Source organism: Pleurodeles waltl, chromosome 12 (genome assembly GCF_031143425.1).
Source record: "Pleurodeles waltl isolate 20211129_DDA chromosome 12, aPleWal1.hap1.20221129, whole genome shotgun sequence".
In the NCBI taxonomy this organism is placed as follows: domain Eukaryota; kingdom Metazoa; phylum Chordata; class Amphibia; order Caudata; family Salamandridae; genus Pleurodeles; species Pleurodeles waltl.
Window position 1 is genome coordinate 621,866,010 of NC_090451.1, and position 23,066 is coordinate 621,889,075.

The 23,066-nt window shown below is 43.2% G+C and overlaps 1 pseudogene; it reads right to left on the reverse strand.

Moving 5' to 3' along the window:
• Positions 1-6,357: 6,357 nt before the first annotated feature.
• Positions 6,358-23,066, reverse strand: part of LOC138267618 (intelectin-1-like) — a 33,640-nt pseudogene continuing 16,931 nt past the window's right edge.

Consider the following 23,066-nt stretch of genomic DNA (forward strand, 5'->3'; position numbering starts at 1 on the left):
GACGGTGTTAAACCGTCCCAAAAGTGGCGGATATACCACCTACCGTATTACGAGTCCATTATATCCTATGGAACTCGTAATACGGTAGGTGGTATATCCGCCACTTTTGGGACGGTTTAACACCGTCCTCCAAAGTTAGAATCAGGCCCTATATTTTCTGGAACGCCTGTGCAGTGACTCTGCTAGAAATCAGAGCGCCCCAAGAGACTGAAGAGTGTGAGAGATATGTAGTGGAAGAATCAAGACCTCCGCTCCACCCTTAGAAGACACCACAACAGGCAGCAACCAGGATATCTGCATCCAAATGGTAGTAACAACAGTGGAGACGCAAAAGTGGGAGGTGTTAAAGGCACACTGGGGCTAGCAGATAGCAGAGTCCCGACAAATTGTAGGAGCCTGAATAATGTGTGTCATAAGCTGACAATAAGCCCAGAAGGAGGCTTTGAGGCACTGCCATCTGGTGATGCCCTGCTGTCACATAGGTTAGACCCAACGGATGGTCCGTGCTGGACATCAGGTGATCACAAAGGCCAAGAAGGGCCTACAAAACAAGGTGTTATTTTGATCCATTAATGAGTTTCTGGAAACCAATGTGAGAAACTGAGTGATGTGCCAAGCACCTGGACTAGTAGATCTGCCTGCTCCGGTAATAACTAGAGGAAGACCCACACAACCATGAGTGTGCGCCAGCATTGACTTTGGTAGCCTGATAGACAGGTGGCACATGGTCATCATCATGGATGACTAGCCGAAATACTTTGAGATTGAGGTAGCGAGGTAACGAGCACCTCCACACATAAAGTAGTGCCCACGTTAGAGAAATTGATGGCCACCCATGGACTGGTAAGTCTGCACAGAGAATGGGTCCCGGTTCCACAGCCAGAAACTAGGGGATTGTTCAACATCTCACAACATAAATCAGAAGAAAGTGACCCCTTGATGGCCCCAGGCTCACAGGGAAGTTAAGTGGTTCGTGCAGACCATCAACAAAGTACTTTTCATTGCTCAGAATGACCAACGGTCACTAGAAAGAGCTATCTATATATTCTTGTGGGACTGTCACCAAAACTCCAAATCCACCACCAGAGAATCCCCATGTCTTGCTTCCTAGGGACCGGTGACTCAGGTCCTTATCCCTCACCATCCAAGCTGGGTCCTAGAAGATATTGACAACCAGCACGTGCGCGAACATTGGCACCAAAGAAATGTAGACTGCAGCATATGCCAACGGGCCAAAGCATTGACCATCAGAATAGAAGACACGGTGTTAGTGAAGGACAGGCATCCTGGGAGCATTTCAGGTTGCTGTTTGAGTTGTGACAGAAGACAGGCCACTGAGGGTTTGTGGTCACCACCAGAGGCTAAAAGACTATAATGTGCAATGTTTTGTTCTTGCTTGAAATTGAGCCTGGAAAAGAAAAAGCCCAAGGAACGAAAGCCCCAAAGATGAGATGAAGAGTGAAATCCATCCAGGAGACGCAGAAGCCCTGGCCAGCCCAACGTCTCTCCAGGCGCACCCAGTGTCGAGGACAACTCCTAGAAATCATGAAGAGTCGAGAACTGAAGAGGAGACTCAAGCGAGGGCCTGAAGGGGTGTATCTCGTACTGCCTGAGAGCCAGTGCTGGTCCATCGAGTTGACTGCTGGACTTTTTAGTTTAAGGATATGGTTAAGTGACCACATAATTGTGTTTTATTTTGCTTGATTGTTTCAGATGGGGTAGCATCGTAGACGTCACCTCCTAAGTGAAAGGAGTGGTCGACTGTGGAAGTGGATAGTTAGGGGCATATTTACCATTATCCCAGGCAGCGCATAGCAACAAGACACCTTGCTGTTCTGCGCTGCGTGAAAGTGAGAGGGCAGGAAAGTTGCATATCTTTAAAGAAATGAAGTATTCCTCCTTTCCTTGTGCTGGCGCATTTTAGGCGCTGGCTAGAGACAGAAAGATTTTTCCAGCATCTTTAAGAAATTGTGACTGTTAGCTGTTGCAAGAAGCAGGGGTATCGAGGTCTATCACACCCTTGGAGCTGTCAGAGAAACTTATCAAGAAGATCGAGAGTGTTGTGGTGTACCAGCCTAGAAAATAGCTGACTGCTTGTGACTTCCCATCTGCAAAGCCGACTAGTGTGTTGATAACTTTTTCTTGATATTGTTGCAAGTGTGGACTCTTGTGGCCTTTATGGGTAATGCGGCTAAGCTAACTGCGAGTTTTACATTCCCCACTGTTGGTATCAGCATTTTTGACATTTTCCTTAAACGTTCACATCTTAAGCTCTCTTCAGAAACATTTAACAATGCGTGTGTCAATATAGAGCTTTATTGTGCTTTGTTCTTAACTTTAATGTCGTTTGGTAGTGATTAAGCACGTTTCTCTGAAGAAAGACGGATGCTGCCAGAATTTTCTCAGTGAACTATATTGTGTATTTTTTTGTGTTGTTAAGTTGCTAGGGTCACCCTCTCCAAAATGAATAACCCATGTACTGACAGTACACCAAGATATTTAATACGCAAATGCCCCTGGCAGAGAAAGTAACTACCATAGCTTAAGAATTACTGAAAGATAGACATTAATTACAGTTAAAGAACTGAGAGCCACTTTCTATCAGGCTTCCTTGGTGTCCTGCTGCCAAGGTATAATTGCTCAATAATGTTTATGCAAGAAGATCTGCAGAGAGTTATCTATCCCACTGTTGGTTATCACCTTAAGTGAAAATGCAAGTTTGGTAAAACGTTGCAGCAGGTGAAGATTGATGAGCTGCATAATGCAGCAGCTTAAGTATATGTAAATCACCCAGGGCCAAGTGCTTACGTTTCTTGGAGCCATTGTCAAACTGAGCAATGAGGGGCATCCTGGTATTCAAAAAGTGGGTGTTGGACTTTTTTGCTTATGCAGGGTCATCCCCAATCTTTTTGCCTCCTGCCTCCTATATTTTCTGACCTGTTGCTGTTGGCTTTTGAAATCTGAGCACTTTACCACTGCTAACCAGTGCTAAAGTGAATATGCTCTCTGTGTAAATTGTACGTAATTGGTTTATCCATGATTGGCATATTTGTCCCTAGTAAAGTGCACTAGAGGTGCCAGGGCCTGTAAATCAAATACTACTAGTGGGCCTGCAGCACTGGTTGTGCCACCCACATAAGTAGCTTTGTAATCATGTCTCAGACCTGCCACTGCAGTGTCTGTGTGTGCAGTTTTAACTGTAAAGTGGACCCACTTGCCAGGCCTAAACCTTCCCTTTTCTTACATGTAAGACACCCCTAAGGTAGGTCCTAGGTAGCCCCAAGGGCAGGGTGAAGTGTATGGTTAAGGTAGGACATATAGGGGGTCATTACAAGCTTCCGCCCGCCAAACGGTAACCGCTGTGCGGCCGCCAATGCGACCGCACTCCGACGGACCCCATTACGACATCCCCGCTGGGCAGGCGGGCGCAAACCAAGTTTACGGCCGCCGGCCCAGCGGGGATGAGGCCGCAACATAGGAGCCGGCTCCTAATGGAGCCGGCGGTGTTGCGGCTGTGCGACGGGTGCAGTAGCACCCGTCGCGCTTTTCACTGTCTGCTATGCAGACAGTGAAAAGCTGCCCGGGGCCCTGTTAGGGGGCCCCTGCACTGCCCATGCCAGTGGCATGGGCAGTGCAGGGGCCCCCAGGAGCCCCAGGAGCCCCAGGATACCCCTTACCGCCAGCCTCTTCCTGACGGTGCAAACCGCCAGAAACAGGCTGGTGGTAGGTGGGTCATAATCCCCAGGGCAGCGCTGCCCTGGTGGATTATCACCGCCGGGGCTAAAACAGTGGGAAACCGCCGGCCCCGGAGGTGCGACCGCGGCACTACCGCCGCGGTCGTAATACGGGTCTCCGTACCACCAGCCTGTTGGCGGTACGGACGCCACATTACCCCTGGCGGTCTCTGACCGCCAGAGTCGTAATGACCCCCATAGTAATGTGTTTTATATGTCCTGACAGTGAAATATTGCTAAATTTGTTTTTCACTGTTGCAAGGCCTGTCCCTCTCTTAGGTTAACATGGGGGCTACCTTTAAGTCTGATTAAAGTGTAGATTCCCTTTGGGAGCGGATGGACATGTGGAGTTTGGGGTCTCTGAGCTCACAATTTAAAAATACATCTTTTAGTAAAGTTGATTTTAAGATTGTGTGTTTGAAAATGCCACTTTTAGAAAGTGAGCATTATCTTGCTTATACCATTTCTGTTACTCTGCCTGTTTGTGGATTCCCTGTCTGGGTCAGTTTGACAGTTGGGCTGGTTGCACCTCACACTAGACAGTGACACAAAGGGAGCTGGGGTGTAGCCTGCATATCCTGATGAGCCATCTGTGCTAGGAGGGAGGGGAGGAGTGGTCATTCACACCTGAAAGGGCTGTGCCTGCCCTCACACAATGCCGTCTCCAACCCCCTGGTGAGTGTCTGGGGCCTGGCCTGGGCAAGGCACGATTTCACATTCCAAAGAGACTTTACTTTGAAGTAGGCCTACTTCAAAGGAGAAATTGGGTATAAGAAGGGCACCCAAAACCACAGACTTTAGAAACACTTCTGGAACCAAGAGGAACCTCTGCCTGGAGAAGAGATGAATAGCTGAGGAAGAAGAGCTGCCCTGCCTGTGACTGTGTTTTGTGGAGCTATCCTGCAGTTGCTGCTTCTGCCAGAGTAAGAGGGCAAAGACTGGACTTTGTGTGCCTTCCATCTTGAGAAGAAATCTCTAAGGGCTTGATCTAGAGCTTGCCTCCTGTTGTTTGAAGTCTCAGGGACAGCAAAGACTTCTCTCTGCCAGCACCTGGAGTCTCTGGAGAGACTCCTACTCTGCCCTGTGGTGCCCATCCAGTTTGTGGGACCCTGAAAGGAGAAGGTGGCAGCCTAAAGACAAGAAAATCCACGCACAGAGCGCCGTGCAGGGAAAAGATTGATGCAAATCCGATCTGCAGCTGAAAAAACGACGCGCCACCGGCTCCGCAGCTGTGAAACAACGCTCGCAGGAAACACGACCGAAGAATCAATGCACGGAGCAGGAGAAACAGCGGGCAGCATCGCTGACGGAGTCTCGGAGATCACAACCTTTTTTCGGATCATCGTGCGGCTGGATTTTTGACTCAAGTACCTCCGTGCGGAGTTATTTTTGACGCACACCCGCCCGTGCGGGGTTATTTTTGACGCACACCAGGTACATTTTCACTCTTGCAGCGCTAGTGTGTGCTAAAAACTACTTAAAGACTCTTTTTTGCATTTTTATTGATAACTTGACTTGTGTATGGTGGATTTTTGTCATTTTGGTCTTGTTTTGTTTAGATAAATATTTCCTGTTTTTCTAAACCTGTGTTGTCATTTTGTAGTGTTTTCATTAAGTTACTGTGTGTGTTGGTACAAATACTTTACACCTAGCACTCTGAAGTTAAGCCTACTGCTCTGCCAAGCTACCAAGGGCGGTAAGCAGGGGTTAGCTGAGGGTGATTCTCTTTTACCCTGACTAGAGTGAGGGTCCTTGCTTGATCAGGGGGGTAACCTGACTGTCAACCAAAGACCCCATTTCTAACAGTGGGATATACTAAGATGAGCCCTCTTGTTGCGGTCGATCGCACCTTGCTAATAAACACACAGCTCAGGCAGTTTGCACAAACAGTGGGACAAGGCATCTGCACTTTAGATCCATGGGCCCATGATGAAACTTCCAATGTAAGACTTTTAATTATTTGAAGCTGTTTTCTTGAATTTTAGGTGAATTTACCCTTTTAACTGCAGGTTTTTTCTTTTCTTTTTTTACTTCGTTGTATAGTATTCTTTTATCTATGTAATGAGTATTCATACATTTGCTCATTGCAACTGTTGCGGACAGTCCCATTCCCCTGAAAATGGCAGGGCCTCCTGCACAATGCATAGTCAAAAAGTTTCCCCACACTGTGATCTTGGTGCGGCACATATCTACAGCTTTCCCATCAGAAAGATGGCGGGCCTGCTATTACTAATTGTCCCATCATGATTGTAGGGGGTATGTTGCTGATATGTGTGCAAGCCATGCACTCTCACTGACTTGGCAGCCTGGATGATCTGCCCCAATGTGATCAAGACATGTTTTCGGATGCACAGTAGAGGGATCAAAGAGAGGAACCACTTTTTTTAAGTCACCAATGCAAAAACACAATGCTAAATGCATAAGCGTGCACATCAACATGTATATGCGGGCCTTTTGTCTTTTTGTGGCTAGAACATGAGGTAGAAGGAGAATTAAAGTTTCTCTAGCAAGACTTAAAAAGAAAATCCAAATTGCGATAAATTTATATGAAAGCAACTATAAGTTAAACATGATTAAGACATATGTAATTGATGACATGAGTAAAACAAATTGACTGTTTCCGATTATTTATTGTTCATGTCATAAAATCATTTGAAATTTATATGTTTAAAATACAGCATATGTTTCCACTGGTCCACAGTTTGCAGCGTTGGTTTTCCTTTATTTTTCATTTGAGAAAATCATTGGGCTTTTGTATACATAGAAATACACTATGTAATTCTTGCAATCCACGTAGTTTTAAGGGGCAGTGGTGTCATTGTTCACAACAAAGCTTCCTCCCTAGTTTTCAATCACATATAACGATGTGGATACAGTACATTTAGAAATCAACAAAATTCGATATTTCCCAATGGATGGGCAATGGTGCTTCCTGTATCCACTGTCGAGGTTGCGGTTAGCGGTACCACAACAGCACCGCGGCCTCTGTGATCGCTTTGCTGGCACTCCAGTATACACCAGCTCCATAACCACTAAAATCGAAGCCGGTAAAGTCTCCACACTGTTTGGGAGTAGTTTCAGGGAAGTGGCCTCCGCCACCGATGCAGTGCTGGAAATAAAGCAGAGGTAGACAACGCATCAAAAGTCATGTCACATAAATGAAAATACTAAACCAATAGTCACCTATGGATGATCGCTTGGAGTTTTTGTAAGTTAGGTACAGTGAACAAGGTTTATAAAACTAAATTTCCCGAGGTGACTGAATATAAGTCAGTCAGTCAGTCACAAAACTTTATTCGGCAAATGCCATAAAAGTACAGACAAAAACACAAAAAACACACAATAATTACGTTACAGTAAATAGATAGAAGAATAAAATAGTACCATATCTAAAACATTACGTAAACATCCGGTCTAAAATCCCATAAAATAAACAAATAAAACTCATAACATAAGGAAAATCACAATAACAGAATACAAAAATTAACTTACAATATTAAACTATACATACATATACATTTAAAATGAAATGAGCCTTTTCCTGAATATAAGAAAAAATTACAGTGACGAATCTGTGAAGGGCGTATTTAACTGGAACTTACCAAACCTTTGTTTCGTTATGTGCCCCTGGGTCCAAAGCTGCAGCTCCTACCTCAGTATCTGCTGTGGGCCTAAGCTAGGGTGACCAGATCTTAAGGAGAAAAAACTGTGACAGGTCAGACATAAAAGAAGGACTAAAGACTTTACACTCACTTTTATATCTGGCATGTCCCGTTTTTTTTTTGCATACCTTTGTGAATGTGTGCCTATACAGGTGTGTGCGTTTACATATAAATATATATATATATATACACACACATATATATATATATATATATATATATATATATATATATACACACCCATTTAAAAGACTACATATATAAAATTAGCTATGGCTTGACCTCGCACCCTGTTCCCCCAACCCGCCCCCACCCGCCTCTCTCTGCTCCCTACTCCGTCTCTCTGCTGGAAGCAGACAAGGGAAGGTGTTGCCTGACAATAACAGATAAATTAATTTAATTATTTCATAATTTTTAGCCGTTTTTAAATTATGCTTCCCTAGGTGATCTGACCTTTGTCCCGAAAACCGGGACATTTATTTAAAGATCGGACTTTTGTCCCAAAAACCGGGACATTTATTTAAAATTAAGAGAAGCGTCTGGACACCGGAACAGTTCTCTAAAATCCGGGACTGTCTGGGGAAATCCGGGACGTCTGGTCACCCTAGCCTAATCCCATGTGTTGGTACATTTTTCTAGCTCCTTCCTTTAAACTGGCGCTTAAATGGGAAAAGAGAAAGGCGGGGTACTCGCCACATTGATTTGGGGGGTCTTGAGAGTCTGGTAGGGGAGTGTCTGAATGGGGCGTGGCTACAAAGCATGCAGTTATCAATATCAGCATTTCTTCTTCAACGTGAAGCCCCTAGTGCCTTTCGGCCAAGTTCGGCTCATACGTGCAGGGCGTAATTGATATATTTTGCGGTTTATAGTACGAACTTGGCCCAACGGCATTAAAGAGCTTTAAATGGGAAGAAGACGTTGTGCATGAAAGCATTCTTTTTCGTTTTGCAATCTAATTTGGTTATGCGTTCTCATCAACCTTCACCGCAAAAATTTGTTTTGCGCGCAAAAGTTGATTGTGGCCTCTATTTGTGCCTCTTTCCATTGCGCAGTTGTGCACAATAATCTGTGGTGAATTTGGGTCCACGAGTTCAGCCATAAACATCTTTGTTACTAGTCATTATTATCAACTGTGTAGGTTGAAATTGTTCAATGTAAGAAAACCTAAGAGTATGACTCCAAACTTGCATTGTGTTTTTGAATGAACGCACTAACTAGAAACAAGAGTCTTCTGCTGAAATGAAGCATCCTGGCTCTCGAACAAATAACACAGAATAAAATACTCCAATAGGCATTTAATGGAGGCTGCAGGTTTACATCCTAATACAGAAATACAGAGGTTCCCAACCTGTGGTCCGGGGACCCCTGGGGGTCCGCAAAGCCTCCTCAGGGGGTCCGCGACTGCTCAGAAAAAAACATAATATTAACAGATTAGGTCCCCAGCTTTCAGTAATGACTCAGTGGGGGTGGGGGGATCCCCAGATTTCAATAATGATTCAGTGGGGGTCCCCAGGATCCAGTAATAATACATTTGGGGTCCATAGAAGTAAAAAGGTTAGGAACTACTGCCCTAGTGCATAGTTATAATTCGAGATCCAGTTGAGTAAAGTCATAGAGTTTAGGATTTCTAAAGCCTTATTATGTTCAATCAAAGTGTAAGAGTAAAATCACCAACGCTTATTGTCCTTTAAAACCACACAGTTCAGGAAAACCAAACCACATGTCCATGAACAAACATTGATAAAGACAATACATGTATGTTTTGTATGTAGTGCAATCTTATTCCATCAGACAGCATACACAGATCACAAACAAAAACTGTTCAATACACTTATGCATGCAGCTGAGAAGAAATTTAGCACATGTGCAGAGTGAGAAATACACACAAAAGGTACAGTAATGAGAGAGCATAGGTTGGATGTGCCACTATGTCTCTGAGAATGAGGGTGAAAGAGTGGTCACATTTCGAGTGGTCACACTTTGGTGGTCACCTTTTTATGTGCAAGAAGTTTTGTTTAAATGAAGCACTGCAAAATATATCCAAAAAGTACACAGTAGATGTAATGTTTTATTAGAAATTACATAAGATTTCTTGAAAATATTTTAAGCTAAATTGCTTAAATATTACTCTGCATAATTATTTTGTATTTTAACCATGAATAACAGAATTAATTTAAACTGAAGTATATTCTCGTTTTCAAGTAACATGGCTGGAGTGAAGGCCACATATTTTTCCTTGTTCAACTAACCTTCAACATGAAGTTGCTTTGCATGTTTTTCTACAAGCTGCAGGTGTCAGTATGTGGAGTTGAACTAATGAAAGGTCTTTTGTGCTCCAGAGATAAGAAGATTTTCGAGAGCTCATTATCATATGGGAAGTTGTTGGGAAGATGGTCGTAACTTTTCTGGAGTTACTGGGAATGTGAAGGGAAAGTGGGGACAACGTGGAGAGCTTCTGAAGTCAAAGTGCTAATTAAAATGGGTGGATAGACTTTATTTTCAGTGCAGATGTTTTCATAATGATGTAAGCTTTAACCAATATTTAACTTAAGAGGTGAGATGTGTCCAGAGAAACGCAGATTTCCTGTGTCCTTCGCTGAGAGCAAACCTCGCTAAATTATTACTTGACTTAGATTTTCTCTTTTGGCTTTATGCCGTTTCACCTCTCTCAACAGAACTTTTACTGAAGATTCTGTTTGCTTATTCTTTATTTAGAAGGCTTTAATATTAGAATAGGTAAATTTAGCTTAAATGACTAGGCAGGAGAATGTTATTTGAAAATGTGAACATCAGTCTTTGTTATGGATTTTCTTCATAATTGCAATTGAGATACTTCTTTTTTAATATGCTGGTGAAGGTCAATATTGTATGACATGTTTTTCTCCATTAGTAACTGTGTACATTTGTACCGTGATCTTGAGACTCATCTATGTAAGTTTGACTTTGAGTCTGTAATAAAGCCTTTGATCTTTGAGATGATCTCTGAGACTTAGTGTGTGGCTCACTGAGTTACACTGTAATTAAATTTGAATTTGCAGGTTCTCTCCATCATTTGGAACTGAGAAGAAAAGTTTAATCAGACCCCAGAATATTTTGATAGGGTCCAATGCTCCTTCAGGAGCTCACTGCGTAATAGACCTGCAGCCATTTCTGCACAGAGGCCAAAAAAACATACAGAATATGCACCTTTATGCAAAGACAATGAGACGTAAATAAGATCCATGCACCAGATACAATAGCCATTGGACAGATTATTTAACATTCAAGAACTCCTGTGCATAGCAAATAAACTTGGGGGTTGATTACGAGTTTGGCAGTCGCACCACCGTACGGCCGCAGTTGCGGTCCCAAGAAGACCACTGAGCAGGCGGTCTCCAGCCCGCTGTATTACAATGTTTCTGTTATGACTGAGGTTTCGCAGTGACAGTCTTCCCACAGAGGAGGACTGTCATGCTAGAACCTCTCTTTTTGTAGGTATTGTTCCACAGTGCAATACAAATGTGTGTGTATGTACATGAAGCAAGACTGAAAATACACATTTATGTATGTCACTTATGGAAAACATTCCTTGTCCAACAGCATAAGTCCACAGCCATTGTAACTATGATAAAATGTACAAGTGGCTTACCTTAGGAGTTTACCCTGACGGTGTGGATTGTCTTTGTGGACAAGTGTGTGTAGCCAAGGGAGGACGTTGACGAGGGGCTGCTTGATGGAAAGAGAAGTGGCACCTGCACATAAGGTGAGTACTTAACTTATTTCCCTTGTTTCAGCCAGGTCGAGTATGGAGGTCTTCCTGCCACAGTCAGCTTGGCAGTGAGCCACATTGTAATACCGCCGACGGGAGCAGGACTGGTCTCCAGCCATAAGCCACTGTAGCCTGTGATCGCCATTGGTGTGGGAGGCAAGAGGCTGGCAGTTGTGGTGGGACTGTGGCGCACTTTCATTTATGTAACCGGATCACTATAATACGGCGGTCAGACTGCCAATGCTGTCGAGGTGATTCTGCCACTACGGTACCACACCACCAAACTCATAATCAGGCCCTTAAACACACACACACATGCACACTAAAAACACCCTTACAGGTGAACAGATGGCTAAAGGCACAACAATAAAGACAGAGGAAAAGCAGGCGACTGCCATGCATCAAAAAGGACAAAGAACTCCCATAGAGAGCGCCTTGTCCAAGAAGAAAACAACAACTAAGGACTCCCTCCTCACTCCGAATGCATGAGTCCTAACCACTCTGCACCAGACGCTCACAACCCTCTCTAGCTGTTGGTCCAACCAGCTAGAGAGGATCCCCAGGTGATTCCGAGCAAGTGCCCACCCTAGGTTGACTTCTCCACCCCTCCACGATGATGCCTGCAGAGGGAATCCCGAGGGCCCCCCTGACCGCGAAAGCTCCGGACGAAGATATTCAACGCCGAAGGACCCACTGCACCTGTAGCCCCCAGGCCTTAGAGAAATCGACACCTGGTGCAACCACGTTCCGCAGGCAGCCATCCTCTCTGTCCAGGCAGTGGTGTGCCCGAGACGCCCCCGTGGATATCGCCTGCTGCCTCTGAGTGAACCCCGGGGTCCCCCATAAAGAATCATTGGAGACCTGACATCTTGTTTGCGTCCTGCACCCGGCTGCCACAGTGCTGCTGAGGGTGTATATGTGGTGCCTACTTGTGGCCCACCTAGGGCTCCTCTAAACCCCCGGGTCTGCCCTCCGAAGTCGTGAGTACTTACCTGCCTGCAGATCGGAAACCGAGTGCCCCCAGCCTCCATAGGAGCCCATGTTAATTTTGTCTTCACTTTGACCTCTGCACCCGGCTGGCCCGTGATGCTGGTAGTGGGTGTTTGTGGTTAACTTGAACACCAACCTGTGGACTTCCTAACCCACGGAGACTGGAATCTTAAAAGTTGTACTCACCTGTAAAACAATCTAACTTTCCTTCCCCCAGGAACTGTTTCTGAAAATTACACCTTATCCATTTTTAGAACAGATTATTGCCAATATTTCAAGAACTGTATATTGATTTAAAAGTAATGTTGATACATGTGTGAAATACGAATCTGTTGTGGAGAGCAGAGTTGCAAAACTCCGCAAACTCTGCCGGCAAAGCGTATTTCACCACCCACCAGAGTTTTTTATTTTTATACCATCACTAATGAAAAACACAGATTTCATATCAACATGTTTCAGCAGCTAAACCCCTTTCATTGTGCATGACACTTCTTGACATTCACTTCTTGTAACCTTAATCAGAAAGTTTACAGTTCCACACTTTACACCCCAGTTCCTTGATGTTTCATCTCCACCATATTTATGAATAATACCAAATGTGACATTGAGGCAAACCCAACAAGCGTTGGCAAAGCCAATGGGTCTCGCCTATACAAGGCCTATTGGCTTTATTTTGCCATGTTTTATTCCAGTGTGTGGCTCCTGTTCAACATGGCTAAAGGTTAGCGGTGTGGAGTGTCAGAGTGGAGTAGGAGGATTAGAGTGTCGTAGAGTTGAGTAGAGGGGATCAAGATTCAATGTCAGAGAGTTTTGTAGAGTGGAATGGGTTGGAATAGGGTGGAGTGGGTTAGAGTGGATTGAAGTAGTGGGTGGATTAGATTGGAGTAGAATGGGGTGGATTGGGGTGGTTAGTGGGGTGGATTGGTGTGTGGTTGATTGGAGTGGGGTGGATTGAAATGAGGTGGATTGAAATGAGGTGGGGTGGATGGGATTGATATGGATTCAAGTCTGGTGGATTAGATTAGATTAGATTGGGTGGGTAGATTGGATTGGAGTGATAGAGCTGGGGTGGGATGGATTGCACTGGGATAGGTTGAATAGGAATGGGGTGTGTTGGATTGGATTGCGGTGGAGTGGATTGGAGTGGGGTGGATTGCATGGAAGTGGGGTAGATTGGTGTGTGGTGAGGTGGATTGATTGGATTGGAGTGGGGTGGACTGAACTGGAGGAGGGTGGAGTGGATTGGGCTGGAGTGGATTGTAATGGGGTGGATTGTGTTGGGGTGGATGGATTGGATTGTAGTGCAGTTGACTGAAATGGGATGGGGTAGGCTGGACTGGGTTAGAGTATGGTGGATTGGAGTGGTGTGAAGTCGATTGGAATGGGGTGGGCTGGATCGGTGGAGGTGGATTTGATTGTGCTGGGGTGGATTGGTCTGGATTGGAGTGGGGTGGATTGAACTGTGGGTGGATTGTATTGGGGTGAAGTAGATTGGATTGGCACGGGGTAGAGTGTATTGGAGTGAAGTGGAGTGGTGTGAGGTGGATTGGACTGCAGTGGGGTGTATTGGAGTGAATTGGAGTGATGTGAGGTGGAATGGGCTGAGTGGGGTGTATTGGAGTGAAGTGGAGTGGTGTGAGGTGGATTGGACGCAATGGGGTGGATTAGGGTGTGATGAGGTCGATTGGATTGAGTGTGGTGGATTGAGTTGGATTGGATGGGGTGGACTGGGGTGGGGTAGTTTAGATTGGGTTGGGATGGAATGGAACAGTGTGGACTGTGGTGGATTGGACTGGAGTGGGGTGGATTAGATTGGTGTGGGGTGGATTGGAGTGTGGTGGATTGAGTGGAGAGTGATCGACTGGATTGAAGTGGGGTAGATTAAGATGGTTGTAGTGGGTTGGATGCAACTGGAGTAGGGTGGATTAATGTGGGCTAGATTGGATTTAGTGGGATGGATTAAAGTGGATTGCATTGTAGTGGGGTCGATTGTATTGGATTGAGGTGGATTGAGTAGCAGTGGTCTTGTTTAGAGAGGGGTGGGTTGGAGTGGGGTGGATTGGATTGGAGTAGGCTGGGCTGGATAGGAGTAGGGGGTGGAGTGGACTGGGGTGTGGTTGATTGGGGTGAGATGTATTGGATTGGAGTGGGGCATTTTATTTTGGATTGGAGTGTGGCAGATTGGAGTGGGGCAGAGTGTTTTGATTGGAGTAGGGCGGATTGCTTTGGGGCGGTGCAGATGGTTTTTGATTTGGGGGGCGAACTGGGTTGGGGCAGATTAGGTTGGGAGGACTGAATGGGTTGGCTTGGAGTGGATTGGGGTGAGGTGAGGTGGATTGTGTGGGGATAAAGTGGGGTAGATTGTGCTGGAATTGTAGTGGGGCAGATTTGAGTGGGGTGGATTGGGGTGTTCTGCACGATTATGTGTTAAAGCATAATTTCAGAGATTACACATAATAAAGAAACACTGTCGCTTTGCAATATTTCGAACAAGTTAATTGTCATCTTTTGAGAACAGCGACCAGGAGCAAAAACATAAGAAAACATGTGGAAACTGAAAAAACAAGACTTGGCAAACTAAAAGAAAGTTAGCTTTAAAATACAAACTTTGCAATTTTGTTTGTCCTGCTGGCCATGTTTTTGCCAGTCATAAGCCTTCTGTATGCAGGGCACTAGAAGATGAAAAGAACAAAATTGTACCTCTATGACGTCGGGAGCAGTGGATTAGGCACTAATTAAGTTGACTCAATTAGTGCTCGATCCCTGCTCCACACAGAGGAACGGACATGATGCCATGCCTGGCTTGACGAATTACGAGGTTGTGAAGAAGAGTGCCACGCAAGTCAACAAATGGTGAACAACAGGCGGGATGCAAGGCCTTTACTTTACACAAAGAGTCTCGCAAATGAGACACATGCGCTAGGGCATGCACTCACAGGCTAGACCCCAAAAAGGAGCCTTGCTCCACCCTCTGTCCGTTCTGAATGAATGTTTAACTGTTGATTGCCACAACTCACAGCTTCACTATCGCAGCCGTGGACCTTAATCCCAGGACATATGGCAAGGGCAGCTTTCTCGTTGTTTAGCACGTGAAACTGGACGTACCCAGCAGTAAATTGAGCGGATAGAAAAACAAGACAAAATGTATTACCTAGTAAGTACACAGTGATGAAACAGTTTAAAAGGAGCCAAACACGCAACTACATTTAGCAACATAATTCAGACTGATAAAATGTAGACAACTAGTAGTATACGTTTGTCTTTTATGTATCTTGAATGGAAATAAAAGCAAGGCTCCCATATGTCCATTTTACATTCCTATTGGTTTGTATCTATTAATAAAAACAGAAACAACAATTTTTCCAAACTGAAAAACACAGAAATTAGATTTGCATTAGAATTAGGATTATACTGTAATTCATAACTACCAGGCTAATGGGTGTGCATACTTGCAACATCAAAATTAGAAAAGGGTGAGATGTGCTGTTTTTTGTGTGATTCATAGGCCAAATCAGCAGTGTGGGGGCATGCTCTGTATTACGGATTCAATATTTATTGATTATTGCACATTTTACTGGGTTACTCCAGACAAAGAACGCGGAAAAATGTTGCCTACCTAACATCACGTCATGATGGAATCTGACTCCAATGCTTAACTGTCACCCACAAATAATTGATTCTAAGTGTGTCAATCTAATGTGTGGTCAAGGAAGCAAAACACGACGACAACAACCAGAATGCTTGAGGCTACCAAATAAAATTCCACATGAATGGAGGTGGTCTACCCCAACCCCAATTTTTACGCTGGCGTAGTAACTTCTTTATTCAGCCCATGGCATTCTGCATCTCGGCCGTCTGCTATGGGATTTAGATTTAAACAGTCAGGATATTATCCGTCACCGTTGTGACGGAGTAACCTGTCCACCAATATGTAAATCAGGCCCTCAGAGAGCTAAATAAGTGTCCCACAGTTGAGGGTGTTTGAACTTGCCTCAACCTCATAAACATCATAAAACAGGCCACCAAACAGTCAAAAACCGGCCTAAAGACACTGAGCATTTAGACCAACCTTTGGGGCACTGCCTGATTACCCTATCCTTGTTTTTCATGTGAGAAAATACACTTGTTTTTAAAAGATCTTCTCTAGTGGGAAAACATTTTTGGCTGCAGAGATACTTTGACTTCTGAACCCACCACCATTTTTTGAGGACGCTTTCTTCCTCTTGACTTCCTGTAAAGGGACTCACACCTGCCCTTGACAGGTGTTAATCTCCCAATATTTTGAGGCTAGGAAAGGGTCGGCAAATGGTTTTTGAAACTGGTTACGCTTTGCTGCTGTTTACAAACATCAAGACAATCCCACCCAGGAAAGTGTGGTCCCCATCTACATAAAAGATGCAGGACCTCATAGAAGTTACCAGTTAAATTGCGATCCAGACACAAACACGTTTCTGCGCATGGTTTGCAATTATAGGTGATCCCTACCAGGTGTGATAATGGCCGTACCATTCAATGCATTTCGACAGGTAAAACCTGTTTGAATTTAACCTGGAGGAAAAGCCAATTTTTACTGGGACATTCTGATTTTGGCACGGTAAGAACCAAAATCAACATGTTATTACCCAAAAACTAAGAATATTAAATAATTATCACATCTAATAAAACACAAACACATCGGTGTCAGATTTTATTCATGCGATTAATTTTGCACCAAAATACCAGGCCGCTCATATTGAGGGCCTAGGTCACACAGAAACCTCTGTAAGTGTAAACACTTTTACAAATTAAAAACAGTCTTACAAAAGTGGTTATGCACATGTATAAATTAAACTTACATGCACCAACATAGTTATCAATCTGGCCTATTCTTTTTAATGTTCTCTTTTCAATGCTATCCCTCTCTTGGTCTGGTTCAGGAACTTAATAAAAAGAAAGAGTGCTCTGAGCTTCTAAGAATGTAGCTTCAAACCTTTGGCACATGAACAGTCTTTATTAATATGGCTACCCAATTTCTATTGAATTACATACTATGTTGCATAATATTAAAAGGATTAAAGGCATATCATACCTCTCCCACTCGGTGAGTAATAATCTGTGACATTCTGGGCATTGCCTTTGTCGAAAACAACTGGTACAGCTGGGCCATTGCCAGAGGGGCAGCTTGAAATGCCAAATCTTACTGGGTATTTCAGGAACCCAAGACAAGAGCAAAATGAGAAAAATAAACACAGCTATCACAGTACAGCTTTTTCCCAATAATTAGTTGTAAATATTAATTTACCCCCAAAAAGTCACGAAATTTGAGAGTGAGTTAATAAGTGAGTGCCAACCCTTATGACCTGCAGTGAATAAATGCAACGTATAATGACGTTATTTTCAAAGATAATTGCACAAGTGCTACTGCTCTTAACCTTGAGCTGCTGTCGGCATATAACCTCAATTGAATATACAGGGCCCAATTTAGAGTTTGGCTGATGTGATGCTCCTTCAGTACGGTGATGGATATCCTATCTGCCTTACTGCAAATGCATTATGTCCTATTGCTCTTGTAATACAGCGGAGAAGATATCCATCATGTTTGTGATAGAGTATCCCATCCGCAAAACTCAGGCCCATAGTTGGCTCAACATAAAGCCCACAGTTTCACAAACAAGGTGGCACTCAATATATAAACCATTATACAAAATCTTTTTTTGTTACAGACACCTTAAATCTCACCCATCAATTGACTGGTGCACCAAATAGGAACAACCCACATATATCCCCCCAGAAACATAAAAAGTTAAGGGAAAGGTGGATGGCATACCATGGACACAGCTAATGCCTCATTGTACCAATCCAGACCTTAGGGTTGGCCGGACCTTTGTCCCCTGTTATGGTACTGTTTTTCATGTAATGTCGTTGACTGTGTTAAAAAAACAATAACATCTTGTTTATTAAAGAAATCTCACTCGTCACAAGTGTGGCTCACACATTTAGAAGGTTGACTACTCACGCACATTAGACTTTATCTGACACTTGGGCAGGAGTACTGTAACCATAGCTCTAAATGTAGCTTTTCTCAGTCCTCTGGTGTGTGGAGGGCAGTTGATGACAACTTAAGGTGATAAGGTAAGCCCAGCTCGTATAGGGGGAGCCCTCCTATAGCAGTTGGTCTGTACATAGCAGACCAATGGTCCACATTTTGGTGATAATACATTTTCCATATTTGATCTGAACACCAGCCACTTCAGGGAGGTTTTAATGTTACTTTACTGATTTTGTATATCTTTTAAGAATATTTTCATTTTAGTGATGTAATTTCTGCTGACTTTGTCACTGTCAAGATTTTGTTATTCATCTCCTATAATAAGTAAGCTAGCTAGTGCTTAAAGTTTTGAAAACTTGAGAGCACTCTTGTTAGAGTACAGGGGTAATATTTCAGAGGGGTACGAGTATATAACTTGGGGAATGCTTCTCTCTGGCTCAGAGGGCTCCAAGAATGAAAATGGATGACTCTATTGAAATTGGGTGCTTCACCTATTTAAGGATGACTTCCATTGCTTTATTCGAGGTGTAGATCCCCGAGCCTCATGTGATTGGCCTTTAATTTATCTTTCTTTCTCACTTGTACAGAAGCGAGTTAGGAGAAAATAGACCAGGGATTTCAGCTGAACCACACGGTAGAAGCTCTTCCGGTGCCTGCATGTACTGTGCGCCCATGACCAAGTCACCAATGGTTTCCTGAGGTGATTAAGCTAATTTTGAAGCTTTCCTGCACACACTGTCAGCTGAGGTAGTAGCCTGATTGCTGGACGCCTTCTTAGACACTGCCGGCTGTGAAAATGCCCGAAGCAGGACCTAACTGGCATGTTTTTAACAGCTTTTTAAGATCTTGTTTTGGTCCTGAGCAGAAGCAGTTTGAGGCTTTTTGCTCTTGTGAAAGTGAGTTTAATTGTGCTGGCAACAGCGAAGCTCTGTGAAGTGACAAAACCAGTTCTAAACAGAAAACAATAATAAGTAAAATAAATCATCTATGCCCTGGTGATCCTTAAACACTTTACATACTCCTCTGTATATCGGCACTCTCAAACATTGGGTCCTGGTGTCCCTGGTCCTTAAGCTGTACACCACAATCGTTAGTGCCTTTACACCCTCTTTTGAGGGGGACTATCTTCTGTTTGGCGAAGACACCCACATCCTTTTTATTCTGATCGATAAGCCCTCTCGGCCAGGCCGAAGTAACTTACTGCTTCACTGGTTACTCAGCATTGATCAGTCAATGCATCATGCCTCATTCTTCAAGCCTATCCTATTTATTATGAAGCTCTTGTTTGTTATCTTCATTTACTACTCCAAGAAAACTACCCTAACTACCCTTCTTGGAACACAATAACCTCAACTGTTACCTCCTTGTAATCTGCAAGGTCAATCCCAACTTTCATCTTTCTTGACTTGGACCCTGACTTATTCTCTGTTGCGGAGAATACTGTGTCATTGGAAGAGTCTCCTCGTGGACCTCATGCATTCATGTTTTTACAAGTTGTGATTGACCTTAACCTTTTGACCCTTATTCTGTTTAACTGACCACATGCAATCACCTAATCCTGTTGCCATTTACAGGCACTCCGTCTCTCAATTCAATTATAAAGAGCTCAGAACAGATTATAGCTTGCATGGTCTATCTCAGACAAATCATTTCTGCCTACATTCTAAGTGCCCCTTCTGTTCACAAAGCAGACACACATTTGGTGCTCCAAACATCTGATCCACATAAAGATTTCACAATTTGCACTTATTAAGCTCCTTCACTATGACACCCCCCTTGGATGTAGGACTATCACCTCCTTCCTTACATAGAGATTCATTCCCATTATCCACCTCTTTCTCCTGGAGAATCCTAAATTAAACACTTCTCAGTATGAGCATTTTTGAATCTACTGGCTCCCCAGGTGAAATCTGAGCACAGTTCCCTGCAACATTTTGACATTCCATAAACTTGCACTCATGTGCTCTTGAGTACCCCGCAAATTAATTTAAATCCAGATGGTCTCATTCATGTTCTGGACTGTACTGGAAATATTTGTGTATATTTTCTTCGTAAATATGCATTGGTATCTTTTGCCTTAAACCATGTCTTATTACCCCCTGCAAATCAGTTGCAGTCAACATGTTTTAAACGTTTATGGACAGGTTGTTCATGTCTGTGCAGTGTTTCTTGTAGAGGTACTTCCAAATCCTAACTCATACAAACATATCTCAGATAGGCCCTGAAAGGTGGGGGGCGGGGGTGCAGAGTGATACCCTATCTCACACTTCCTTTCTTTCTAGAAATCAGTCAGAGAACCTTTGGTGTTCATAAAATCTCATTAACATGTGTTCCCATTTACTTTTTGTCTTAATCAATGTATCTGATTAACTGCCTTGCTTGTGAGTCTTCAGTAAAGTGAAAGGAATAAAGCATGTACATCTTTGGGGAATTTTGGATCTAACCTCCAAGCCCACCTTCTTCCTGGCAATCCAAATGTTTTGGCTCTAACCACCAACTTCACCTTCTTCCTGATATCCAACTATTTTTGAGGTGTGTGACCTTCCGATATGTCACTTCCTGTTTGTTAAGTAACAGATAAAGTGAATGTCTATGCATAACATTCATGGAACAAATTCAAATAAATAAACCAAGTGCATTTCTATGACCTGATAGAGGCTACACCTTTATTATAAATGAAGATGTCATAAAATCCACACAACCTCTCAGCTCTGATATTACCTAGTAAAGATGGAACAGATGTCCTCCTTCCGCTGGAAAAAAGGCATTCTCAGTTCGGTATCGCAATAAAGCATTGTTTCTACAGTCCTTCGTGGGTGTCACATTTGGCACGTGCCACACAGCTAAATCCTTTGACTTGATATCATAGTAACCAGGATTCTGTCAACATAAAAACACCTTTATCAAATGACATATAGTAAAGCTTCAAATGTAGCTAAAGTGCTCCTAATCAGTCACTTATACCGGTAAGACATTTTGGGGGAAACAAATACAGTTTTTGTAGGGAGATATATTATGGTCTTTGATGTTGTGGTGTTGCCCTTCTTCACCTCCTTAGGCAGAAATTAGACTTTTTACATCCCCTCCCCTTAAAGGCAATTTTACTGCTTCATGTATACCCTTTTTGTATGATTGTTTTGAGTTCATAACAAACCAAAAGGTCTCTAAAAACGTGAATTATGTAATCTTCCATATATTACATTTTACTTAAACTTTATCTTCCTTATTGGGTTCCTAGGAAGAATGTTGGTTGATAGGTAAGCTTTTTCCCTCCAGTGCCTCTCTGAACTTCTCTATCAGTTCACCGTGCCCAAAAAAGGGCCTCTTACAAATCCTGTTGTTTGCCTTCCATTTTGTTCTCAAAGCTGAGTAATAGGAATTCGGAAGGTTCCACCTGGTTGTGGGCATTGTTTACTTTCAAAATTATAGGCATGAAAGGGTCTGCTCTTCAAACAAAATGGGAAGGCTTCCAACATTTTAAGGGTAGATGTTTATGGCTGACTCCCAACAACAATTAAATGATTTCCAAAATTGCTGCATTAGAATTGTATACCTCGTTCTTCTAAAAGGTTTAGTGTAACACTAGGTGCCATTTTGTGCAAAAGAATACACAACACCCTGTTGTATTTGAGAGAGGTTTGTTTCCACGCAGCCCTGTGCAACCAAAATTACTGAAACCAATCTACTAAGTGAGTACTCTGGGAAAGGTTGTTCACACTGTACATAAGGCCTGCCTTCATAGCGCTTTAGTATACTATGCCAAAAGTGAAGGCATATATCACATACCAGGTCCACCAACAGCTCTACTACCCATTCTAAGATTTGCCGGTAACTGAAAGGCACCAATGCATTTTTAGAATACATATGTGACTGCCCACCACATGTGGAAACTAAAGGGAGCACAGAGTCTCCCTGGCCTACGCAACAGGAAATACATGAAAAACCAGTGCCCAGTAAGCTCTGTATGTAATTCAGGAAAGTTAGACCTTATAGTCATCACTTGTAGCTCCACTTGCAGTTCCAAATGTGTTGTTGTTTGCCCAGTTATCATCTCCTTGAGGCAGATTGGGGTTGCTTCCTTGCTGACTGGACCAGCGGTCTCCTGTAGTGCACTTCCCATACATGTTATTTTCATGGACACTGGCTACCAAGGTCCAGCCACCTCCGTTGGTGGTCATGTCACAATAAGTCTGATATTTAACACCATCCTCAGTGACAAGAGTGTAGATTCCATCTGCAAAACAAATATAAAATAATGTTAAAACTTGTTAACACCTTTCTTCTACAATTACTCTAAATAGGAACACACAAATGTATGGTCACACATGTTATGTATACTGACATTTTGGCGATAATATTGATTTTCATGGACTGTGTAATTAACAAGTGGAGGGATACGTTCTCATTTTGTTAATTTACTTAGGCTTTAATTATGGATACCTTTCTAATTCTTATGTGGCCACTGATAGGAACTGCTGGTCATTGTGGAATTATAAGGTTTACGCTACAGCACTGACCAGGTGTCTTTCTTCCAGAGACGTAAAGACCTGCCATGATATGAGGAACATCTATGGGGCATATGATCATAATTATTGATTCTTTTTAATTCCTCATTTCTAAGAGAACATTCATGGTCCCACTTGCAATACCAAAGTAAACTCTGCCTCTCCCCACTGAATTACGGATACGTCAAGTATCGACAACTCCAGAAGTAGAGTTAAAGGTGACAGTGTCACTCATAATGAGGGTATGAGAGACCTGCTACTAGCCCAACCTATAGGCCTATCACATACTATCTTTCATGAACCTGTTGGATGTTAGACAAGTCCTGTGAAACAGAGCAGATGATGGACAATAAAACATGTGATTTAGTAAGGATAAATATACTGGCTTTTGTTTTGTGG